Raw genomic sequence first — 26,235 nt, 5'->3', positions numbered from 1 at the left:
CTCCCCCCGCGCCCCTCAACCCCCCAGCCCGTTGCTATCAGCACCCAGCACTGCTCCCACGGCCCAGGGGGTATTCGGCCCTTCCGCTGACCCGGTCCCCTTCCCCCCCCCCTGCAGCCGCGTTGCGACTTTACCAGTATTTGGATCCGGCCGGTTGCGGGCGTGAAGGCTTGTGGGGGGGCGGAGTACTGGGAGTTTGGCGGGGTGCCTAGTTACAAGGGTTTACCCCCTAAAGCCGTTGGGCGCAACTGTTGGGAGGCCGCGACCAAGGGCAAGGGATCAGCAAGTGGTTGGGTGGGTTTAAGAAGCGGGGGGGTGCCCTTGTCCAAGCTGTAAAATTAGCTGAGTCCGTTCTTTCAGTCGCGGCCGTGCTGATAATCCTAGCAAGCCTGGTCTGGCCGGTCCGGGAGTCAACCCAGTTCCCTACGCCCCTCGTGCTCCAGTAAACACACTCCAGTTTGGTTGGCCTCCCGGCAATTAAGGGTATTTTTGACTAAGGGCCGACAACCCAGTCTACCAGCTCACAGGCTTAACAAGCCCTCCATAACAACGGAAGTGATGAGATCCGGGAATACGAGAAAAGCCCCTCCAGCCTTAAAACGGAAGAAATTAAAACGGTTGGCCACAGCCGCGGAGTCCGCCCTGGTCATTCCGGAGACTGCTCCAGAGTCCACGGATCCACCGAGGTCTCCCATTCCAAAGGGACAGCAACATATTAACAAAAGCGACATGCATCCACTTCATATATCGCCTGCGTGCCCCACAAAATCCTATTCGTTACTGGACTACTTTAAAAAAGCCCCGGGTGCAACCAAGCTTAGCAATCCAATTCAAGCCTCTGAGTCAAACTCTCTCCCCATGTTATCCACCACTCTGGCTCATGATCCGGACCTTTTCATTTTTGGGTCAGCTCCTGAAATTGTTTCAGAATGTGCTTTGACTATCTCTCAATTACCGGGTTCAAGCCATCACCAACGCATACTAAGTCAGCCCTCCCTCCCCCATGTACCTGTTATCGAAGAGCTCTGCTCCAATCAGCAACCGTCTGTGAGTCCAACCTACAATCTAAGTCTTCCAGTCCCGTATGTTTCGCAATCAGAGAACTTTTTGGTCATACCTCCACATAATCCTCAGGCGCTTGAGACGACGCCCATTGTGCCTCATTCTCACTTAATTTTTCCACAAATTCATAGTCACTTAATTTCCACTTCTGTCACGCTCAATTCCGGTTCACCGCAGGTCCTAAACTTTCTGGAGGGGAGCCCTGACCAAGTTAAACTACAACAGCGTCTACTCTCACCCCAAGCAGTTACTTCAACCTCTTCAAAGGTTTTACAAAAGTCAGAATTAAAAGATCAACGGCTAGTTGACCTGTCGTTTTCTTCCATGATCACTTTTTCTTCACGTAACAGCTCGCCCCACTTAAGATCAGAAAAGGAGCCTCACCATGATCCTGTCACAACCCCGACCGTTTGGCCCCAATTACTTCAGACCTTTAAATCTACAGTCACTGCCCTAAATTACCACTCGGACAAATTGGACACTCAGGTGGACCTACTGAACACTTTAGCTCTGTTCACAGCAGGGATCGACAGCAAGCTGGACAAACTTAACAATCTAATAATGAGTGCGCAAGCATCTGCAAAATTGGTTCAGTCAATTTGTTGCTGTTCGCCTATTATTGATTCCCTCTCCTCGCTCCCAGACTTTTTAACCAGTGTCCTTAATGAAGTAAAACTGCTGAAGGGCAGCGCCGTTCTGCCTCGGCTCGATCAACCCCCTCGATCTCTTCCAACCCACGAATCAGATAAGGCGCTTACCCTAAAATCAACGGCTTCTGGGGTCCAGACGAACGAGGAACAAAAAAGCTCTACAACACAGTTGGATCATCAAGACGTCACTCATCCATCCCAAGGCTCTGTATGTCTGACGGTCCCATTGGTACAAGCTGCTATAAGCCCTCAGACAATAAATGGGCTTCCTAATGGCTCCGTTAGTAATAAGGCAGGGTCAAGTCTCATCTCAGCGGTCGTGGCTCCCCCCATCCCAGAAACGCTTCACCCCCCCATGCCTCCTTGTAGTAAGAGAGAGCGCAAGCGTCAACGAAAACAACGGAATAAATCAAGACTTAACACCAAAGCTGACCTTCCTAAATTATTTCCGTTGTTTTCAATCGCTACCAACAAAAACATCCCCAACACTTCACTACCTTTAGCATCACCAGTAAGTTCGTCTCGAAGCCCGTACAAGGCTGACATAATCACAACCACTAACCAACAGATTCCTTTGAGCAGTCTTGAGCTAAGTCCTGCTCCACCGGAAAATGGGCCTTCAGAATCGCAGCCGGCCACAAACGAACCAAGAGGCAGTTCCACTGAGATAACTACAATGAGGCCATTATCTACATCATTTCAACCTCAAGTGGCTGCGTTGTCAACTGCATCCCGACGTAGTCCCATAATTCATAAAACAATCTTCAATAATATATCAACCTTATTAAAAGATTCTCGGTCATCCGGGCAAGACACACGGGCCCTTCACCGGCCCCTTCAGAGACCACACCCAGATACTCCAAGTGCTAATCTCTCACAGTCTAATTCATCTCGGACTTCCGACACTGATATTAGAGACACACATTCTCTAAAAATTCTCCTTGCCCCCGAATACAAATCAAAAGGTCGGCAGGATATACTCAACAGATCAAATATAATTAAATTAGTCAACTTGCGTTCCGGGTTTTGAGGCCTTGTCTTCGGACGACATCGAGTCAATCGAATTTCTCCCCCCAAGGGGTTCCCAACCCTCTGAGGTAACCGTGGTGTCCCTTAAGTCTATCACTTGGGTACAACTATTCTTAGATCAAAAGCCCCTATTTCGGAAATGGGGCATCAAAATCTACCCCTATTCCACGCCTGGATACCCCACAGTGTTAACTCAACAACCCCCTACTTTGCTAAGTGGGGAGAAAAATAGGCCATATTCAATCCTCAAAAATGCCTTAGGATCACTTCAATCGACCGAAGATGGACGGTCTAATCCCCTGAACTTTGATAAAACTTCTGATTGGGGCTGGCTTCCAGCCACTTTGTCTCGCAATACATTAGATTGACCACGTGATGAGCATCCGATAGCCCAGGCTCAATCAGGATTCCCTCTACATCCTTCCTCAACCACTCCGTTTCCGCAGTCACAGTCCTTGCTCTCCCTATGTTCATGGAATATTAGTGGTCTTTCTCAGAAACTTACTAACTCAGAGATCCATTCTTTCATCTTTGGTCATGACTTAATTGCACTTCAAGAAACCTGGGCTTCTCAATCTAGCCCAGTTATAGGTTTCATGGAATTCTGGAAACCGGCAATTAGATCCTGTCTTTTTGGCCATCCCAAAGGTGGTCTGTCGATATATGTTTCAAATAACCTAAAAGGCCCGATTGAGACACTGACCTTTGACGAAGACTGGTTACTTGGTGTTAAAATCAGTGCATGGAATAACCAGCGTTCTCTTTTTCTTCTTAATGTTTATATCAACCCTAACACCCGTTCAAAGAAGGCCCACTTAAGGCGTCTAATGAAAATTGTGTGTGACCTGGTGGTGGATTATCCCAACTTTGACTACCTAATTACTGGAGATTTTAACACCAACTTTTTCCAGGGTAATTCCACCGATTACGAAGGGCTGTTTCCATTAACAACTCCGGAATTCAAGGCCCAGTCCAAACCCCCACACCAAGCCTATTGTGGCCTCGGTGAGCTCTGTGTGCTGCAATTTTTAAGTATTGGTTTCCTGGTAATGAATGGGAGATCTGCGAATGATACTCCCCCCAACTGGTCCTGGTCAAATGGCCGCAAACGCTCCTATTTAGATTACACCATCTGTAATTCAGCGCTGTTCCATCATTTGACCAACTACAGTATTCTGCCCCGTTCAGGAAGTGATCACCGTCCCCAAGTTGTTACCCTTAATATTCAGCCAGACTTTCATAAACTTGCCTCAACGACATGCCCAGGAATATACACCGAAAACCTAAAACGGCTAAAATGGAATGACGATATAAGTCCTAACATTATGGAAGCTTGTTTGGTATTTATCACAGGAAGCACCTCCGCAGCGGTCTTTTCCACGGGTGCATGGTCATCTTTCTGCTCCCAACTGACAACTTGCTTTCCTTCTAGCCATCACGCCCACAAGGCCCTCGTTAGCCGCAAGTTCCAAATCTCCAGTCACACTAAGGCACTGAAGAAATCTAGAGACAAAGCACTGCGATCTCTTAAGTCATCCCCAGGAAATAATGAACTTTCGAATGGGCTCAAAGCAATCCAAAAATTATTCAGGGTCGCAATCCAATCTGATAAACGACGCCATCTAACCCAATTTTGGTGCAAACTTCTATGGGAGAGCAAAAGCTGTAACTCTAAAAGATTCTGGGCCTTAATCAACCAACTAAATGGTAGCTCCTCCAGATCTGGATCAGCAAACATCACAGAAGCGACCTGGTCTGCCTATCTGACCGACCATTTCAGGGCCTCAGAGGTCTCTGTGTCTACAGTCTTATCTGTTCCTAAACAACTGTCACTTCTTCCACAATCGATCAGGAGCAGCTCGATGGTCCGTTCAGATATACGAAGTGAAGATCTGCAAGTCACGCAAGAAATGGTCACCAAAGTTCTTGTAAAAGCAAGATCCGACGGCGCTCCCGGTCCAAACGGCCTACCACAGTCCTTGTTCAAAACAAACATTGATTTATGGTCGAGATATCTATCCAATCTTTTCAACTATGTACTGACAAGTTCAACCATCCCGGACTCATGGCGAGGGGCAATAATCCACCCGATTTACAAGTCCGGCTCTCATGCATCCCCAAACAATTATAGACTAATAGCCTTGTTAGACATCGAAGCTAAGTTCTTTGCAGGAACATTACTGGGGGAACTGAGAGATTGGGTAGAGCAGAATAATCTGATTCCACTGAACCAAACTGGCTTCACTACCTCCTCCGGTACCATGACCAACTTACTATCATTGTCTATCATTGTCAACAATGCATTAGTCACATCTAGCATGGTTTTTTGTTGCTTTATAGATTTTAAAGCTGCATTTGATCGGGTACCAAGGGCAGCTCTATGGGAGAAGCTAAAAAAATGGGGGATCCCAGATAAGCTCCTGGACGCGATCATCCAACTTCATTCGGGCACGTGGGTACAAGTGAAGTTGGGGACCGGCACGCATCTCTCTCGGAAAATTATGACAACTAGAGGAGTCAAACAGGGATGCGTGCTGGCCCCCCTTCTCTTCAATCTGTTCATTGCAGATCTGCCATCCTTCCTTGAAGAAACGAACAGTCACCCGCCCAAGATGGGAGGCGTCCCGATAAGCAACCTTTTGTATGCTGACGACTTGGTCCTTTTTAGCTTGACACGGGTAGGGCTGCAAAGGCTATTAAACAGACTGGAAGTCTATACAACCACGAATGGGTTGGAGGTCAATCTAAAGAAAACCCAGGTTGTCACTTTTGGTAGAAAGCTATACCGTGGGGGTGGTTGGCTGTTTAACAACTCTAGCCTCAGCATAGGAAACACTTACAAATATCTTGGGGTCACTTTTGACCCCAGGGGTAACTTTAACCAACAACGTAAGGTTATCTCAGTAAAAGCCATGAACCTTCAGGTAAGCTTCTGTAAGCTCTCAAGAAATCTGTCTGGCCCAAGCCTGTCCCCATTACTGGAAGTCATGAGAGCAAAAATTGGGCCCACTTTGACTTATGGCGCTGAGATTTTTAGGGGGAAGCTAAATTCCTCTTTTAACCAACACGTGACAAAACTTTACAAAAAAATCCTCCACTTGCCCAAATCAGCTTCTGCTGCTCAGATCAGACTAGAATTCGGTCTATTAAATTATGAAATTTCAGCCACTGGTCTGTATCTAAACCTGTGCCACAAACTGAGACAGGCAAAGCCAGGATCATTGGAGTCCTTAATTTGGCTGGATATTTCCCAGACAAATCGAAGCGGCCCTTACAGCCGCCTTTTTAAGGATTCGATCCGTGAAATGTCTGCTGGTGCATTATGGGACCTCAACCCTAGTAAATCAGCATTTAAAACTAGCATTAAGAACTGTATTCGCATGAGGTCCCTGATTATTGATAAAGCCCAATTTGCCAAACGCAGACACGCCTGGGCTACAATGTCCTCATATGGTCGGTTAGCTCCCGCTTCCTACCTATCCTGCACCTACTCCTTGCACCTAAAAACTAGCTTTATGGCCGCCAGACTAGGTGAATGGCAATTTCTAAAAGATCTTCCCGTCTGGCGCCGTCCGTCAGAGGACGTAATCTGCAGGGGGTGCGGCTTGTCTCCCGAAACCATGGAGCATATAGTCTGTCTTTGCCCATCTTTTATGTCACAACGTAGACATAAATTGAAAATTGAGTGGAACAGGCTGGGAATCCGAACGTGCAGACAAGCAATTATTGCAGCATTAATGCCAGAAAACATAGGTCTAAACATTGCTTTTACAATTTTCATACGAAATGCTTACCGCTCTCTTAAGTAGTTACGGGCTGGTTCACTTTTATGCTTTTTCATTCTATTTTGTGATTTCTCAACTGCTGCTTATACTTTTTTATTGGACTGTTGCTTTGCACAATTGGCTGTCACTTTATGGTCCATTGTCAGTAATCATGGTCCTTGCCAAAGACTTGATTCTAAATGCACTTTAAATGTTATACCGGTCATTGCACTTTGCACATTAAGTCCTTTTCCATTGATAGACTGGTGAAGTTTTTTACTGTGTTTTGAAGTTCTATTAATTACTGTTTTTATGCTAAGGTTCTGTTTTTAAAATGTTTTGCTGTGTAACTTTGAGGTGATCTTTTAATAGATATTTTTATATCTAAAATAAAAGTAAACAACTTGCTACTCAGCCCCGCGATGTTCCATGAAAAAAACTTCCGTAGACTGGGGCCGTCTATGGGTACTGCTCCTACACAGGACATCGTTTGTTAAGATTCCGTCATATCCCTCCCTCTCTCGGGTGGTATCCTCAGTGTTGTGATCAACCTCCTGGGTGCCAACAGTGCTAAGTGTAATTAGTTCCTCATTTTCAGAGTCCCCAGAAATTGAAATACACTCCCCACATATTTCCTCCAAAATCACAGTCTCTCAACCAGTTCTCATTTCATTTGGTTCCACATTTTTAGTCAAAACAGTTAACACAGGCTTCCCACATATATCCCAACGGGTCATATCTTCCCTACTGTTCGTGGAATAATCGGAATTTGGTCAATAAACCCACCCCGGATCTTTCATCACTTCAAAACGATTGTACGTTGGTCCATTATAAAAGTTGCCCCGTTGTATGGGTACAGTGAAAGGAACAAACCCTGGGGAGGGGAGATTGTTATAGCAACCTAGTTCACTGATCATACCAAATTGAACACCTGTTGGTCTTGGATAAAAGAATGTAAGATCAACAACACCAATTCCACCACTGCTTGTGCCCCAATTTTGCTTTGTGATCAGACGTGCCACCCTAGGATCTTGAAAATTAACAACTATACACTCCCCCCCCAAGTGCTTAGGAGTACAACCTATCCAGTCTGTCCTTCTCACTCCAATAATCAGCCCGTCCACTTCCCCGGGCAGTGGTCTATTTACCTTTAACCAGTGCATTACCTTGTTTTTTAGCATCTGGAAGGATTCTCTTTGCCCGGCCAACAAAGGTGGTACATTAGTAAGGATAGCCACGGAAGGATAAGAATCTGGAGTGAGATTCATAGGAGGTATCCTACGGGGTGCCTTCATCGGGAGGGTGTTAGGCAGGATAATGGCAGGAGCAGCAGGACCGGATGTTGGAATACTTGGTGGTAGTTGGAAACTATTCAATACAGTGTTATTAGTTTTGGAACTGTCATTGTTACCCCTAGCAGGAACACCAAGACGAGGTGTTGAAATGCTTGGTGAGGGTTGGGAACCATTAGATACAGGATTGCCACTTTTGGAGCTATCTTTATTACCTATAGCCACAGTATCAGGCAGCTTGTTTTTTTTAGTGGTATTACTACTTGGACGGTCCGACAAATCTAAATTAGTCTTGGGGATATGTCCCTTTGACTGAGGCCTACTTGCAATGCTGACTACGGGGGGAGGAGGCTCAGCGATGGACACACCATTTGCCTGACCATTTGGTTTCGGAAGATTGATACTATCCCCCATCCTAGGGTGGGCCTTGATTAGGGATTTGATGGAAAAAAGTTATCTAGAGTAGCCTGCTCGAAATGATCTAACCGATCAGCCAATTTTTTAACTCGTTCCTCACTAGGAGTCAAGAGAGACCTCATCAGCCTCTCCAACTCGTGGAGCAGGGGTGGAGCAGAAGATAAGGTCTCAGTCAACACCATCGCTGAGGGGTCATTCGTGTTAGATACAGGACTAGCCGGAACAACTCCGTCTTTGACAATCTTAACCCCACCAGAGCTAGCCCTAATAGACTCGCAGGAAGGGCGTAGACATATTCCAACCTTCCTTATTTTTTTCGGATGTTTAGGAAGATAGCACTTCTTCGGGGCAGCACTTCTTTTATTACTTGGTTTAGTTTTAGCCACGTGAGTTGACACACTCGGTTGGGCAGTGGTCACCTGCCCTGTAGGTAAACCAGTTAGTATAATGGACGAGGTAGAAGGCAAAATGGGCACATCGTGACCCACAGACGAGCCAGACAACAACTCTTGTGAAGGGGGAAAGGCGTAAGGCGTTTCCAGTACAGCTGGCAGGGTTAGGGATGACAGGGGAGGAACCAATGCCGGGAAACCCTGAGGTGGCCGTTTCTCCAAAGGAATTTTAAGGAGTTCAATAGATAACCTACGCTCGGCACGCCTCTCCGCCAAAGCGATCTCTTTGTCAATATCTAGGGTTACCCGACTAAAGTATTTGTCTAGAGGACCCAAAGTGGCTGACCCCACCTCGGCCTGAGTAGAGATCTGGGCAGTGGTATTTGAAGGAGAAGACATACTTTGCAGCCAACGAGCTTTAAAAAGAACAATACTATATAAACAAACACCAGAGGTCTCTAGATACAGGGAACGTACTGTAACAAGTGGTCAGAGGGCGCAATGTCAGAGAGCGGGCCCAGCCCAGCCTCCTTCAGCCCCTGACGGCCACAGACGGTCCCGCCCTTGTCCCGGGCTTCTCCCGGGACGCTCCCGCGCGCTCCTGCGCAGCGGAAGTAAGCTTCACTGTTATAGATCAGATGTGACGCGCAGGGGGCGGGGCTGACAGGGAGAGCGGGCCAGGTGTTCTCAATCGGCCAGGCAGGGACTTCTGGGAGACGGAGTCCCTGCAGAAACGCTCGCAGCCCTGCCCAAGAGCTCCAGCACAACACAGACTGCACAGCCTCTCCACAGATTCCCCAGCGGCAATTCCAATGAAGCGGGACCCGCGAAGCGGGTCCAGCGAACAGTGGGCTCAAAAACAGCACAACAGCCCAAGGCCAAGAGTCCAGGAACAAGGGTCCGTCAGAGACACCTTCAAATCAGCAAGGGATCCCGCAGGTAAGAGGCAGGCAGGCTCTTTAACACACTCTGCGCGCAGGGGGCGGGGCTGACAGGGAGAGCGGGCCAGGTGTTCTCAATCGGCCAGGCAGGGACTCCTGGGAGACGGAGTCCCTGCAGAAACGCTCGCAGCCCTGCCCAAGAGAACCAGCACAACACAGACTGCACAGCCTCTCCACAGATTACCCAGCGGCAATTCCAATGAAGCGGGACCCGCGAAGCGGGTCCAGCAAACAGTGGGCTCAAAAACAGTACAACAGCCCAAGGCCAAGAGTCCAGGAGCAAGGGTCCGTCAGAGACACCTTCAAATCAGCAAGGGATCCCGCAGGTAAGAGGCAGGCAGGCTCTTTAACACACTCTGTGCGCAGGGGGCGGGGCTGACAGGGAGAGCGGGCCAGGTGTTCTCAATCGGCCAGGCAGGGACTCCTGGGAGACGGAGTCCCTGCAGAAACGCTCGCAGCCCTGCCCAAGAGCCCCAGCACAACACAGACTGCACAGCCTCTCCACAGATTCCCCAGCGGCAATTCCAATGAAGCGGGACCCGCGAAGCGGGTCCGGCGAACAGTGGGCTCAAAAACAGTACAACAGCCCAAGGCCAAGAGTCCAGGAGCAAGGGTCCGTCAGAGACACCTTCAAATCAGCAAGGTACTAACACTGATGACCCCAAGTCCAGTGTCCTGTCAGTGTAAGTTTTTTCCTGGCAGAGAACAGGCCACTGTTTGTGGAAAGTGACACATGAGAGTCTGCTCACCTCTAAATGGAACTCGTGACCGTCAAGTTTCTCACCTGCATAACTCCTCCTCTTTTAATTTGGAGTAACATGTCTGCCAAACTGTAATGAGGCCCTGTTCGCTTTCTTGGAGCTCAAACTCTTCCAGTGGCGTAAGACTAGTAGCCAGAGCTGGCCAGGGCTCCAAGAATGTAGCGGGCAGATTCCAGTTGTCTTCTGCATGAGACTCTGTTGAAGCTTTGTTTCCTGTAGGCTGTGAGAAGGACAAACATGAAAACGTTTGTGCCAAGGTCATACTTTTCTTGAGTACCCTCAGCATCTTGCCTTGATCCTCACACAGTGAAATATCTGCCAAAAATCTCTGTACAATGGATATATTCCTACATGTCACTCCTAATGTTTCCAGACTACAGCTTCTAGGATGAGACAGCAGTGGAAGAGAGACTCAACATCTTTCTCCAGCCAAGGCCCAAACTATTTCTGCTCAAAACTAGTCACCAAGTTATTCTTCTGTCCTTTAAAAAGTAGTTCAAAAGCCTCAGTACAACGTAAAGTAGGATCCAAGGCCTCAGTTGTCTCCTGGGCAGAAAGCACGCTTCTCTGTTTTCCTTTCATCATTCAAGTCCAGTTGTGTTGCAAAGTCTTTGGGATTCGAAGCCTTTCCTAGAATAGTCCTAGTCATTGGGTAGAGATTTGTGATGGGTCATAAAGCTATCCTAAGAAAATCTAAACACTCATTTCATCCCTATTTCCCAGCACAACCTTCAACTTCACTGTAAAAAATAAATCCAAAAACCACTATCCTGTGGGTTTTCAAAGACGGCAGAAGGACAGATAGCCGTTTAAGGGTATCCAGTCTGCCACTGTAATGGTGAATTAAAATGAGCTACCACACTCTCCCCACACCTGCAAATTCTGCACATAGTGGTTCGGAGACCAGGGCACCTCCTCATATGTCATAAGCTTGTTTGACTATAAAAGAGCTATGACAAAGACAGACTAACACCAGAGCTCTGTTTTAGCAGAAATATGGTACAATTTGGAGATCTGCTCGTCCTCTGTATAGCCAGGTGGCCAATCTGCATAACTACACAATGCATATATCAAGGACCCCCTGCTAAGACTAAAAGTCTCCAGTCTGCCTAACTATTCTCTCCAATTCTGTCTCATTCTTGAAATAAGTGGAGGTAGATGTTAATTAATCTCGTTCTTTCTTCATGTCATTAATCTTCTAGCAGGCACTTGCCCCAAAAGGTCTTTTGTTCTCTAAGAGATCCATTTTGCATGCCATTCACACCTCCTCTCTGGACTGGGAAAATCCAATTACTATCACTGTAGGGACATGACTGTCACTGTAGGGACATGGAGACTGGCAGATCCAGTCTTGAGGCTGCCAATGTTCAGGCAGAGATTGGCAACTATCATACAAATCATCTATGGCCTACCAGTGCCACAATCGAAAATATAGCAGTCGATCTAAGTCCAAGGGGGGTTCTTTGAAAAGGCGACACAATGAGAACATGATAATGGTTACGTTAGAGCATTAGGGGCTGTGCTGAATGGACAAAGGCATATTGATTTTACAGAGCCTGGGAGGGAGGTTGCCTTGCTTGACTTGCCATAGTCCACTGCAGAAGTCATAAAGTCAAAACTCAAAATCGAAAATACCAGGGGATATATGAGTGAAGTATTTTACAGTGGCAAACGAACCTGATGATTTCAGTGCAGCAAACCATTCGCAGATCCACATACCAAGATCCATCTCAGACTCAGAGGGAAGGTGGGTGTCTGCTCTCTATGACGGTGCTTCAATGGTGGTAAGATGCCACCGCTATATATCTGAAATAAATGAATGCGGGTTTCTACTGACAAACGTTCTTGTTACAACATCTTATAGGGAAATTACATTCGGTTTATGAAAATTATGCTGTCACTCTAGGAGTGTTTTTGATCAGGTATTATTGATTTCAAGAAAAAGTCAATTAGAGATTTCGTCATAATTAATGCATGGCTAAAGTGTAGACCAAGCATCAATATAGGAGACAGTAACGTCTACTGACAAATTTGCTTGTAATGCCTTCCTTTTCTAATAAAATGGTGTAGAGATTCTTATCTTGTATTTTTGGTAAAACTCATTACCTTTTTTGGCTCACAATATGAAAAAAACCTGTTGGGTACATTGTGCTACAAGTCAGACGCTGCATTATGCAAAGTAAAGCAGTTTTGTTGCCAGCTCATGTCAATAATCTGACATTTTTACAGGTTTGCATTTCCCATGAAGTACAGATGGAATGCACTTCTGAACTGTATTGCCTGTCAAGAGCTTCCGAATGAAAAATACACATTTAAGAATCTAGGTATCCAGGGAAGAGACGTCAAAGGTCGTATAACCTGCTGACAGGCAATTTATCTTAACTTAAAATGATGACACAAAGGTTGGAGTTGCATGTTGTCATCAGTGCTCTGGGAAGTGTAGAATGTAACCTCAGGAAAGCTGTTATGCGTGGCCCTTCACTTCCCGCTTGAGATGTGCTGCAAGTGGTGATGGTTTTGTTTATCTCTTGAGAATGAAATAGATTGCAATTTAATGTTAACCCAGTTTCTGTACATATTTGAGATAGAACAGATTAAAGTATTTTTAGCAGTTTGCTTTAATTTTGAGATGCAGAGAATGAATACAGTTTGAATCTGAATTGTATCTAGGCATTCACAATTAAAACTGTTGCATGTGGGAAGATGCAAATCTCACACATCATGCATTAAGTCAAATCATTTCGTTCCATTTCTGTGAAGAAACTTTAGCAAGGTTATTATCTTACTTTCTGGTTCAGTGCTGCAACTAATTGGTAAACTAGAAATCAAGAGGGTCAGATCAAATCTCTGAGCGAAATAGGTGGTAATGTTATGCTACCTGGGTTCGAATCATGAACGTGCGAACTCTCTCAGGGAACAGCTGTGCAACTGTTCTTATGCTATTGCACTGAATATATTTAACTTAAGGCATGCGCTGCAGCATGCACAGTACGAGCAAACTGGGCAGTGGTTCCACAATAGCATTTACGAGTACAGGAAGTAGTAGTCCAGGTGTTGGAATTGGGACTAAATAATTGTGTTGTGTACACCACTTCTTGGGCCAGATGTACTAAAGTGTTTTGCGGACGCAAATGGATTTTAGACCTGTTTGCGACCGCACAAAACATGTGGTCCAAGTACTAATCCTATTTTGCGAGTCGCACCATCCTTGGGAGTGCCAGCCTTTCCCAATGGGGTCGCAAATTGTCATTAATATGCATGAGGCATGCAATTTGCGACCCCATTAGGAATCGCAAAAAGTGTTGCAAATTGGTGAGTCGTACATCTGGCCCCTTGAGTTCCTCAATGTCTTCCGATAACTGTTCTGACTGCAAAAACAAAGCAATCCTTCAAAAGGTTATGCTTGCAGTGTTGAGATTTAGGTTCCCCCTCGGTCCTATTGTGGCACGCAAGCCACTCCCAGGAGATTCCTCACATTGTCCGCTTTGCAAAGAAACCAAATCTCTAGGATGTGTCTCTATGAAGGTTCCTGATAAAACTAAAATCACATGCCCCTTCATCACACCCTGCTTTTTAATGTACCTTATTCCTCTTTTTGTTTCCTCGGGCATGATCATGTGGTACAGATTTAATTCTGCTGAATTTTTGCCTGGTTGCCTCCAGCATTGTCTCTTATGTGTCCACCAATTCACTATTACTTGCCTTAGTTCATGGAATTGTGTCATCCATTCCAGAGACCAATGTCTCTCTCCGGTGTTTGGCTGGGTAACATCCTCCGATGTTGCTATTCACAACCACCTCCTCCTTCTCTATATCTTGAGTGTCCTCTGATGCAGTCCAAAGTTTTATGGTGCTCTTCTCTCATTACATCCTGCTGTTGAGGTTCTCTCCATCTTCATTCCCTCTCATAGTTATCTCCTTGGTCTCCGTTAGACAATTCTACTGGGCACACCTGTGTGCTACAAGCTGGACTCCTCCTCCTCTATGCTCACCGCACTTGAGCATTCCCTTGGAATGTGAACTGAATCTGAGATTACTACATTGCATTCCTTCATTTTCCTTGTGGTCCAGCCACAGTGAGCTGGTCTGGCTACTTGTCTCTATTGGTTCCCTCCGTATCACTTTACCCCTGCATGATATGCCTTTAGGAAACAGCACTAAAACAGCCAGCTCCTTATAGTGAAAGTGCAAATAGGACAAATTCTTTTCTTTTTGTACTAATTGGATAAAGATATTTGCTGAATTCAATTTTATTTCCATTTAAAATCTTTGCGGGTATTTCAGAAAGATATGCTAAAGTACATAAAAGAGTACTACAAAAAAAATGTTGTACTCCAAAAAATCTTTTAAAGTAGTTCCCTGTGTTTCCAAAATATACTGTCTCCAGCTCATGCACCAACTCAGAGACATTCCAAGTTAAATTTATGTTATTTCATGTGTATTTGTAAAGCGCACTATAACCCGTGAGGGTGTCCTGGCACTGAGAAGGTGTCTGTTCCCAGCCACACCTATGGTACATTGGTTGACTAAAAAGCCAGGGTTTCAGCTTCTTGCGGAAGTTAAGAGGCGAAGGCTCTGATGGTGTTCCACACTTTAGAAGTGATGTAAGAGAATGTCAATCCTCCTGATTCGGTTGTATATATTCATGGGATGTTAGTGGATGTGTCTGGGTGATTGGTTGAAAGAGATGGGACGGGTCAGGTAGGTGAGGCCTGAGTTGTGAAGTGCCTGAATGTGTGTGTTTATTTTATTTTATTAATTTATATTTTATTTATTTTAAAGGTTGTATATAGCGCAAACAAGACCAATGAGGGTATCCGAGCACTTTACAGGTGGGCAAAAAAGAGAGAGGAGACGTAACAATAAAACAACTGGGTGGTAAGTAGTGCAAGGGCAGGGAAACCATTATATTGGCATGGAATACATATATATAAACAGTCAAGGGTATGGAGAATAAAAGAACAAGAACAAAGCATATTACGAGGACCTGAAGGATTGGCAGGGGGAAAACTGAGCATAAAAAGAGTACAATACAAGTACAATAAAAGTAAAGACAGGTAAAAATCAGGGAGAGACAAAGTCTTTGAAGTGCGTATAAGGCACGGGAATTAAAGGCAAAAATGTGTTCCTTTTTGAAGTTAATAGTAGAAGTGATTGTCCTTATTTCCAGAGGCAGGGAGTTCCAAATTCTCATGGCGCTACCTGAGAAGGCTCAATCAAATTTTTTTAATTGATGTAATTTCTGAGGCTTTAGCAGAAGTGTGCTGGTTCTTCTGGAGGACCTGGAGCCCCCCAATAGAACAAGTTTTTGTGTGAGGTATAGTGGGGTGTTGTAGTGTAAGGCTTTATGAGTCATGCAAGCAATTTTTAGTTGTATCCTTGCTTCGTATGGGAGCCAATTTAGGGTTTTAAGCTCCGGTGTAATATGGTGGTATCTTTTTGAACTGGTGATGAGTCTGGCAGCAGAATTAAGAGAGGGCCTGAGTGGTAACATCTTCGATCCCAGGAGTCCACAGAGGGTTGCTCTACCATAGGCAAACATGGAGATCACCAGAGATTGCACCACGGATTTGAAGTCGTTGGGGGGGGGAGAAAAGGTTTAATTTTCCTAAGGATGCTCATTTGGGAATTATCTCCCTTGGTGAGGGCGGCAATGTGTTTCTCCATGTTCAGGCTCATGTCGAGCATTATGCCCAAGGAACTCGTGGAGTCAATGATGTGAGGTATGCAGTTAAGAGCTGTTAGCTGGTTTATCCATTCAGAGATGAAAGGGGAGTGGTTGGTAAGGGGATTAAGAGAAATTCAGTTTTCAGAGAATTAAGTTTGAGATGGTGTAGAGTTAAACAGTTTTAGGCTTTCAGTAGGGTAGAGTTGAGGGCACTGATATCATCAGGGGAGGAGCCTTTCAGGTACAGTTAAGTATCGTCAGCATACATATGATGATAGTGGATATTGGATAGTTTTAAGATTTTAGTTAGAGGATCCATGAACAGGTTGAAAAGAGTTGGAGAGAGTTTGAACCCTTGCAGAACCCCGAGATGGACTGCGGAAGGGGAAGAAAGAGATTGGTTGACCTTGAAACTTTGAGTTCTATTGTAGAGAACCAATTAAGGACGGGCCCTGAAAACCCCATCCTATGTTCCAGTAGGTCGAGTGAGCAGTCATGTTTTACTGTGTCAAAAGCTGACGATAGGTCGAGGAGGCTTAGAAGGCAGGAGTCCTTCTGATACAGCATTTTGAGAGCATCATCAACAACGTGGTTGATGTGGGTGTTGGCGGATTCTGTTCTATGACCGTGACGCAAGCCAAATTGGAATTGGTCTAGAAGTTGGAAGCGATCTATGTGATTGCAAAGCTGAAGGTGGACACATTTTTCAATGAGCTTGGCCAGGTCAAAATGTTGGAGATTGGGCGGAAATTCTTAATATCAGCTTGATCTGCCGATGTATTTTTGAGTTTAGTTTAGTTTATTTAGATTTATAGAGCACCTGGTTACACCATCTGGTGTGTCCCCGCGCTGTTGATTGCCACTGATAATTCTCAGAAAAATTATTGATCGGCAGTTAATAGGTAGTTACGTATCTACTGTGAAAAAAAACATGTTTTCAGCTTCTTATGGAAGAATGGGGTAACCTGTCCAGCTTTAAGACAGCCTGAAATAGAGCTTTGAATCAGTGAGGCATTGACAATCTTGGCCCAAAGCAAGAGTAGGGATAATTTGATCTCCTTGAAGAAATTCGATGGAATAGGGTCGTTGAAGTTATTGGATGGTTTCAGTTTTGTGAGCGTTTGGAGAATTATGTTATCGTCCAATATTTTGAAAGCGCTCCAAGATGTATTGTTCTTCAGGATAAGAGCTGGAGTGAGAGAAAGTGTTAGACATTGAGGGACGTATGAACTGATAGGAGGAGAGATAGGGAAGAGCTCCAAAGCAGACAGCAACTCAAGTTCGATCTTGGTTGTCATTCCGATGAAGAAAGATCAGAAATCTTCACAATTCAACAATTCAATTTCAAATAGTTTTTTGGTTGATTTTTTGCTCTGTTCAGTTGGTGTGTGAAAAGGTTAGCTTTGCGTAGTCTTATGCATTTGTTATAGAGGTTCCTAAGGGATCTAAGATGTTTGAGGTGAGCAAGGGATGGTGAGGATCTCCACAGTCTCTCCCCTTGTCTCAGGTTCCTTCACTCAGCGTTTAGACTGCCGTTATACCAGGGCTTGGAGACTTTGGAGGGTATTCTTTTTAGCTTTAAAGGGGCTACCGTGTCTAGAATGGTTGTCATGGACCCATTGTAGTGGTCAGTGAGATCATGGACATCGGTCATAGCATCCGGGGGGGTAGTATGTTATTACTGCGAGTTATCAAGGCATCAAGGTTAATGTTTCGCAGTGATCTTTGCCAATGCTTGCTTTGGGTTGCGTTTTGCTTGTGCTGACGTACTCTGAAAAGAGGAAGGTGATGCAGAGGTGATCAGCCCAGTCACAAAGGACGATAGAGTCAAGTTGGATGGATTTTGTGTTGCCAATTATTAGATCTAGGGTAGGTCTTTTGACATGCATAGGGCTGTCATATATCTGTATTAGATCAAATTCGGTCAGGAAAGATTTGAGACTATCTGCGGAAAGGTCATTAAAGTCATTCCAGTGGAGGTTAAAATCTCCAAGGAAGATATCCGTGCCATGATGATCTGCGTTGGTGGAGATAATTTCCATAATCTGTTCAATAAAGGAGATATTAACTGTGGGGGGATGATAGAACAAGTGAAATTTGCAGACCTGTCTGATTTTGCTCACGGCCTCGATGCATAGGTATTTATACGCAGGGAAAGAAGCAGAATGGAGTTGTGTACCCACCAGATTGCTGCAATAAATGCAAGCAATACCCCCCCCCCTGTCTAGCCTAATAATGTCATAGTTAGGCGGGACAAGTAGGTCAAGAATAGTAGCAAAGGAGACATTTAACCAGGTTTCAGTCAACATTAAGAGATCGGGCTCCTGGTCGAGATTGAGGGCAGCGATATCTGCTGGGTGTTTTACAGTGGATGTGCAATTGAGGAGGATTTATTTGAGCTTAGAATTGGTGTTGACCGAGGATTTGTGGGAGGTGGAGACTAGTGTGAAGTTATTGGTATTTAAGGCTCTGGGATTAGTTGGGGGTTCTCTGTGTGGGTCAGCTTTAATGACCTTGATTTGACAGTAATAGGGAGTATTGCCAATGAATGTTGAGTCGTAGGAGTGTGGGAGCGAGAGAATATCCATGTCAGTTAGAGAATGAGTTGATCTAATGGGTTTGGAAGGGGCATTGGGGAGGGAAAAAGTTTTACATTTGATGTGGAGGGATTGAGATTTGTAGGGAGCTTTTTGAGGGGGTGATGTGCAGGAGGCCTAGGGTCGAGGTATGTGGGAAAGGCGTGTTTATCAATGTTTGAGTCAAAATAATTGCATAGACGCCCCTTTTTTGCTAGTTCCGAGGTGAGGAGTAGAATGCTTTTAACGTCAGACTTAAGTTGTAGGATGGCTAGGGAGATCTCCTTCAACTTGGAACCAAGAGAAGAGTAGGTGTGAGGATCAGAGACTTGAGGCAGAAAGTTGTGCGGGAGGGGGTCGTTCAAAGGGATAGACACGGGAAGAGGTTGGCCAGTGAGAGCCATCTAAGGTGAGGAAGGGTGATGGGAGGAACGAGTTCTAATGGGCAATAAACAGGCAATAAAGGAGGGCACATTTAGTGGCTATATATGGACACTGGCGGGTTGGGGGTCTGACTACTATCAGGGGTTGGAAGTTCCGTACCAGACTGTGAGGAAGATTAGTCTATGATTATGGTTTTGGGCCCATTGCTAGAGTTGTGGTAGGCCATGGGTAAGGAAGTGGTGATTATGAGATTGTCAGAGGTGTGTATCTCAGGGCTAGCTACTCTGGGAGGGCAGTGGGAGTGAGGGCAGGTTTGGTGCATGATAGGGGACTGCTCAGACCCAGTAGAAGGAGATGATGGGTTAGTGTCAGGTAAGCAGATATCATTAGAGGAGTGGAGGGTGGAGAAGGAAGGGACAGGAAGGTTTATCGGTTGGGGATAGACGTGGGGTGAGGGGCCATGGGATTGGCAGAAAGGGTAGAATGGTTTTGGGAGGGGCGGATTTTGTGTTGTTCACCGAGTTTTTTACGATGGGGAAAAAGTCATAGAACAGGTCAAGGTTGTGAGCAGAGGACTGAATAAGGATAATTCCATTATTGTAGAGGGAGATAGTATCTTCAAACTTCTAAGCTGGTGAGTGGGCAACGGTGATTCTTAGACCATGGGGAGTTTTTTGGGATGTGGTGATTGCGAGTAGTGAGTATAAAGCACTTCTACATTGGAGGAGCCTTTGGGTAAAGAAGATCAAATCACAGATTTAAGCTCCTCTTTATATGCAGAAAAAAGGATCAGAGATAAGGGTTTCTGGGAGTTGATGTTTGAAGTTTTTAGCTGCGTTCGCAGACAAGTTGGAGGGATATATGATTTTATATGAGTTAAGGTCTGTAGGCTCCAGGTGCGAGATGGATTGGCTGTGGATAAATTAGTATCCATTTTGATCTTAGTGGAGCTGGAGGGAGGTGGAAATACATGTGTGATACAAGTTACTTGAAAGTGCCTTGTCATAGGAAAGGGGTTACAAAAATGAGGAGTGAAGGGAGATGGTCTCAGAGGTGCCAGGAATGTAACAGGTGAGGAAAGACCCCAGGGCATTAGGGGATAGGATGAGAAGAGGCAACATCAAACTAGCCAGGCGCCTGACTGAACAGGGAGATGGTGGGTGGGGTAGTGACTGGGGCAGAGAGGTGAGAGACAGAGATGGGGTAGGAATCAATATGAGATAGGGGTTAGTGACTGAGGTAGAGGGGTGAGGGTCAGAGATGGGGTAGGAATCAATATGTGAGGATGATAAGATAAGAGGACTAAGTGTGTGTGTGTGTGAGGAGTTTGTACTGAGCACGCTTGTGTATTAGGACCAGTGTATTTCTTTGAGGGGTATTGTAATTTGAGTTTTGTGTGGGCGTTTTCAGATGAGTCTGACTGTTGAGTTCTGTATGGTTTGTAGTATTTTAGTGAGTTGTTTAGAGACACCAGCATAGAGGGTGCTTCCATTGTCCAATTTGCTGGTGACTAGGGCATAAGTTAAAGTTTTTTAATGTTGCTTTAAGAGCTTCCTCAGCATCTTCAGGGTGTGGATTAGGATGCACTGCCAGCGTTGACTTTTGGGGTCATGTCCAGTTTGCTGTCTATGATTATTCCTAGGTTTCTGATGTGGGTTCTTGGTGTGGGCCTGAGTTCGACGAGCAACCATTTGGAGTCCCATGGTTAGGTGTTCTTGACGAATATCACTACTTCTGTCTAGTCAGTGTTGAACTTGAAACAGATGGCTTTCATCTAGTTAGTGACCCCGATGCTTCAGGCAGTGAACTTGTTTTTTGTGTTGGTGTGTTGTCAGAGAAGTAGAGTATGACTTTCATGTTATATTTGTTGGAAAGGATGTTATGGTATGTGCAGGGATAACGTTGGCCAGCGGGATTATGTATGCATTGAAGAGGGTGAAGCTGAGCGATAAACCTTGAGACACTCTACAGATGAGTTTACAGGTTTCCAAGGAGTAGGGTGCAAAGCTTCCAGCTTGTGTTCTATTAGTTAGGAAGGAGGACATCCAGTGGAGAGATCGTCCTTGGATGCCAATTTGGTGCAAGGGCCTGATGAGCATGGGGTGTATGACCATGGCAAATGCTGCAGAGAGGTCCAGGAGAATGAGGGTTGTTATGTCTCCTTTGGCACAGATCATGCAAAGTCCTCTGTGAAGGCGATGAGTGCTGTTTCTGTACTGTGGTCAGGCCTGAATCCGGACTGCGTGACATCGAGGAGCTGGTGTTTGCTGAGGTGCTTGGTGAGGTTTTGGTTCATTAGTTCCTCTGAAACCTTTGCCAAATATGGTAGGAGGGAGAGGGGTCTGTAGTTGGAAAGCGTGGCTGGGTGGACAATGGTTTCTTGAACAGGGACATGACTGTGGTAAGTTTCCAGGTGTCCAGGAATGTGGATGAGTTAATGGAGGTGTTCAGGATGGGTGCTAGTGCTTTGCTGATTGGTAGAAGTCCTTTGGTGAAGGCCTGGTGGGGCAAGAGTCAGGAGGAGCCCACTAGTTGATAGTCTTCATGGTAGCAGTGATTTGGATGGTGCTGATAGCAGGCCACGAGGTCAAGTTTTGTTCATTGGCTGTGGTGGCAAGTTGCCACAGTGAGGGGTCTGATTGAGAGCTTGTTGCAAAGGTCTTGTAAATGTATGTGTTTTAAATAGTGCAGTCACACAAAAACATAATGCAAAGCAGGTTTATGTGTTGTATTATTGCATTGTGTAGTTGTGTTATAATGTGAATGCTGTGCTGCATTCTGTTTTATTGTGTTCAGTTTTAGATTTGTTGATATTTGCTGTGTTGTATGTTACTGTACTGTATTGTCCCCTGTATTTACTTTCATGGTGTCAACTAATTTTACTACATTTTCAGTCACAAACAGCACATTCCTTCAAAATTGCAGTGATATTCAAGGACACTATTATATGTCGCCTGGAGTTGTATCTCCAGGGGGAAAACCCCTCCACGCAACTAGGAGTTTCTTAGTGTCTTTGTGCCTGGAAAAAACAGTCCTCAAATCTCAAATTAAGGCCTGAAATTTAAGACCCAGAGACGATGTGCCCAAAATTCCTAGTGGAGCTGTGGGAGTTGAGGGTAGTTGACCTTCTTGGTTCCCACCCGCCTGCATACTGCATTATGGAAAGAGTGGAAAAAACATCCTCAGCTGGAAATAAAGACGATCTTTCCTCCTGCCACACATAAAAGAAAAGGCTTCCAGGCATTTGCCACCTGCTCTAACTTTACCAGATCAAAACACAAAAAAGTCAAAAGAGAATGCAACACTGAAACACAGTAAAAGACAACAACACAGTCCAAAAATGCAGCGCAAAAAACAACACAAGACATCACCATCATAACAAAATGCAACATAACAAATATGCAAAAATATTCTTGTCATACATTACCACTGCCACAAATCTGATTTTATATTATGTTGGTAAGTTATGTTTGAGTCAAGGACTATCTTCCTTGCCACCAAAGACATGTAATAGTATAAGTCAAAAATGATTTGTGATCCTGTTTCATGACTTAAATGACTTAAATGAGCATTTTCAAAGTTCTCTTTATATGATTTGAATGCCTGTCTTAAAATAGCACATCAGTTGCTCAATATAGCCCTCATAAAAAGTTGGACACAATAGATTGGGGTATGTACCACACGTGATAATTCCCAGTACCCCAAGGTAAGTGTTTACTACTTCTGGTAAGTACCCTCTAAGTTTTCTCCATCAAAATGAGGCCGAACATCATTATTTAATACACTGGATTCAGCATGTTTTGCTTTTTCTACAAGACTTCTCCTCCAATTAACTGTTTGCCTGTCGGTGAAGGTGTAATAATTATCACACACTTAGTAATTGTAATACCTGTGCAAACTCAATTCTGCACAGGGAACGGAATTTAGCCCTTAACTTGTAATGAGGTCTCAAATGTGACTTAGATCTTTGTTTTTCTGTGATGGCCTCCATTTCTTCAAAGTGTATCAGAAATATCCAAAATGCAAAATCTCCTTGAACAACAACCCATACAAATATTGAATGCACATGAAAATACATAGGTGGCACCATATATACAAGCAAGATTTATATATGTAGGCATTCCTGTTTATATAACTTCCATTCCTCTAGAAGTCTAAACTGTGCCTAGGTCACCAGACTGCAATGTAGGTTTAAATGATATACAACTGTACTGCCAATGCCAGTGTGGCTCAGGCAAGTAGACATTCCAGTTATTTATATCAAGTACAATCACTTTCTATCAATATTATTATTTAGTATTATAGTGTTTACAAGAGATTACATTTGTCCATGATGTTCCCCAATTTATCAGTGAAGCATGATAACTAAAACGCATCTACAACGTGCTATATTTACCTTTTGTTTTAGTGTGAAGCCCCTTTTCCAGTGGGAGTGGACTGAAATGGAAGGCATTTGAAGGACATTGAGGGCCCTCAAATAATAAGAGACACGTTAGAACCATGCTGTAGTACGTGTACACCATATCAAAATGTTATGGTTCAGTGAGCTATGAAAGTATGTAACAACAGTAAATTGTCTCCAAGGCAAAAAGTGTATCACATGAACCTGTGTAACACTCCTAGTTAAGTACAAATACACACATGTACAGATGGAATTACTTTTTCCATTCACTTTTTGTTTTGAGTTATGATACATCAGGTATTTTATCGCTTTTGTAGGCCAGGGTGAAATAAACCAGATGGTAGTGTGCCTTATGTGGACAGAAAGCCAGTAGCTGTGCATTTTCCTAAAATTCAAGGGATTCCTGCACAAAGCAAGAGAATACTGTGTAGGCACTCCCTAAGCTGGGCTCAGTCTTGAGAGCTGTAACGGGTCACTAAGTTATATTTAGAGCTGCTCTGTTTCTACACTATTTGTTTCCAGACTGGGTATGGATACAAAGTCTACTGTTTGACATAGAACAAAGAGTGCTATTAATCTGCTCAGCTAGATTAATCACCTTTGAGAAGATACACAAATCCGAGATCTGTTCTTTCAGTATAGCACTACACTATTTTAGATCTCCACTAGGGAATTAAAATCCTTGTTCCTAAGAATAGCTCCAAGAACTGAAAGTCAGTTTCCTTGTAAATTCACAGGGTCAGAGGGGAGTGGTTCTAAGAGCAATATGTGTGGCTGCTATGGTACTTGCACACTGATGGACCGCAGCTTAGATTGTAAAGGCCTTGCAACCAAAAGGAGCTACTGACCAGCTGGAAGCATCTTGAATGACACAGATATCTCATAATACTTTGAAGATCTGTGTCATTACTAAGAGAAGACAGATCTGCTTGAAGACTGCTAAAACCTGTTGTGGCACCTGCTTCCTGAGATATAATGTGCCTTGAAAATAATAAGTTGTTTACACACTGAAATGAATTCAAAACAACTGACATACAAATTTCAATTGTATTTATGAAGTACTTCCTATCCTGATGAGGTGTTATAGCACTTTTCTGTGAGTAGTACACTACTCCAGGACCCAAAGGTGGTTTAGTGGTGGATTAGTAGAGGAAAAAATATAAATTGTTATTTGGAGTGGTGGCAGTGGTGGACGTGTGAGTCTGTTAGTTAAAAGGATAAAAGAGGTAGGAGTTTAGAAAGGATACGTCCATAGTAGTAAAAGAGGTTTGGCAGGAGTCAGAGCTTCTTAGTTGGATGAATAGGATAAAGGAAGGATAGAGGGGGAAAGGTTTGGAAAGGGCTATTTGGGTGTACATAGTAGTAAAGAGGATTGGGATACGTCAGAGAGTGGAGGGAGGGAAGATTTTTGAAGAGGAATAGGATTTGCCATAGAGTGGTGATTTAGGGAGGTTTGGGGAGATAAGCTAACATTTTTTTCTTCTCTGCATTCGGAGGAAATTATATAAATGTGTAGATACATAAACCCCATAAGAGGTGTATATGCATAGAGATTTAAAATGAAACACATATGGAAAATAATCAGGAGATATACAATTGTACTAGATAAAGTTTCATGTGTACATGCATTGATAAAACTTTACAAACTCAGGGCCCGATTCACAAAGGTAAAATGAGACGAAAGTCTAACTTTAATACTTTTGGTGTTCACGAAAGGCATTTACTACTCATAAATGCCCTTTGTGAATGCCAAAACCCGTAATGTCCACTTTTTGGAATTCACAAATGGCATTTACGAGTAAATGCCCTTTATGAATACCGAAAGTCGTAAATTTAGACTTTCTCCTAATTTTATCTTTGTGTATCGGGCTCTCAGACTTTCCATTTTTTATGTAAATTCAGTTTTCTTTTTCATTTCTTTATTATTATGTTTTTCTTAAGTTATATTTGTCCCCCAATATGTCAGCGGTGAATTACTCATAGATACAATTGCTATATTCATAACTACACATTATGATAGGTATGTGCTATGCATATGTGGAAAAATAATCCCATATGCATACAATATTCACCTTATATGTTATTGATGTATTGATGTACTTATATTGGATATAATGATAAATCTATACATATATGCATGTATATATACATAATAGTTGTATTTTTCAGTTTTTTCAATATATATTTGTTTCATTCCTCTAATAAGTATGCTATTTATATATATATATATATATATATATATATATATATATATATATATATATATATATATATATATATATATATATATATATATATATATATATATATATATATATATATATATATATATATATATATATATATATATATATATATATTGCACTTGCTTTACGTCTTTCCTCCCCCTCACGCACGATCGGGTGCTTAATTGTGCGGTGACGGATACTGCACGGATTAACAAATCCACAGCTCGTGGCACCAATTAAATGTACCAAGCACTCACAGGAACGTTTTCCCCAAGATTTATTTGGGTTCTCATACACGACCAGATGCGTTTCGGCTGCCGCCTTCATGAATAGTGGCCGGCGCCGGCATGAGACAGATTTAAATACATGTGCACTGCTAAACACAAACAAAGGGCACCCACCTTACTTCAGTTTAAGGTGTCGGCCATTACTAGACAGGTCATTTGGTACAGCATAACATGGGGTTATATATATAAATATATATACACATTCAGCATTCACTTTATATTCAGCCCTGGATGGGCTTATATATATATAACAGAATCCGGTAAAGGTAGAGGCCGTCAATCAGGGCGGTCCATGCTCAGAGTACCAGTAACCCTGCACAATGCACAACACGAACTTCTGAAATCCTGAAAGAAGCACGGACCCCTTGGGTCATTGCAGTAA

The sequence above is a fragment of the Triturus cristatus genome, chromosome 2_2 (genome assembly GCF_964204655.1).
Source record: "Triturus cristatus chromosome 2_2, aTriCri1.1, whole genome shotgun sequence".
In the NCBI taxonomy this organism is placed as follows: domain Eukaryota; kingdom Metazoa; phylum Chordata; class Amphibia; order Caudata; family Salamandridae; genus Triturus; species Triturus cristatus.
The sequence above is the reverse complement of the archived record's forward strand: the minus strand, read 5'-3'. Positions refer to the sequence as shown.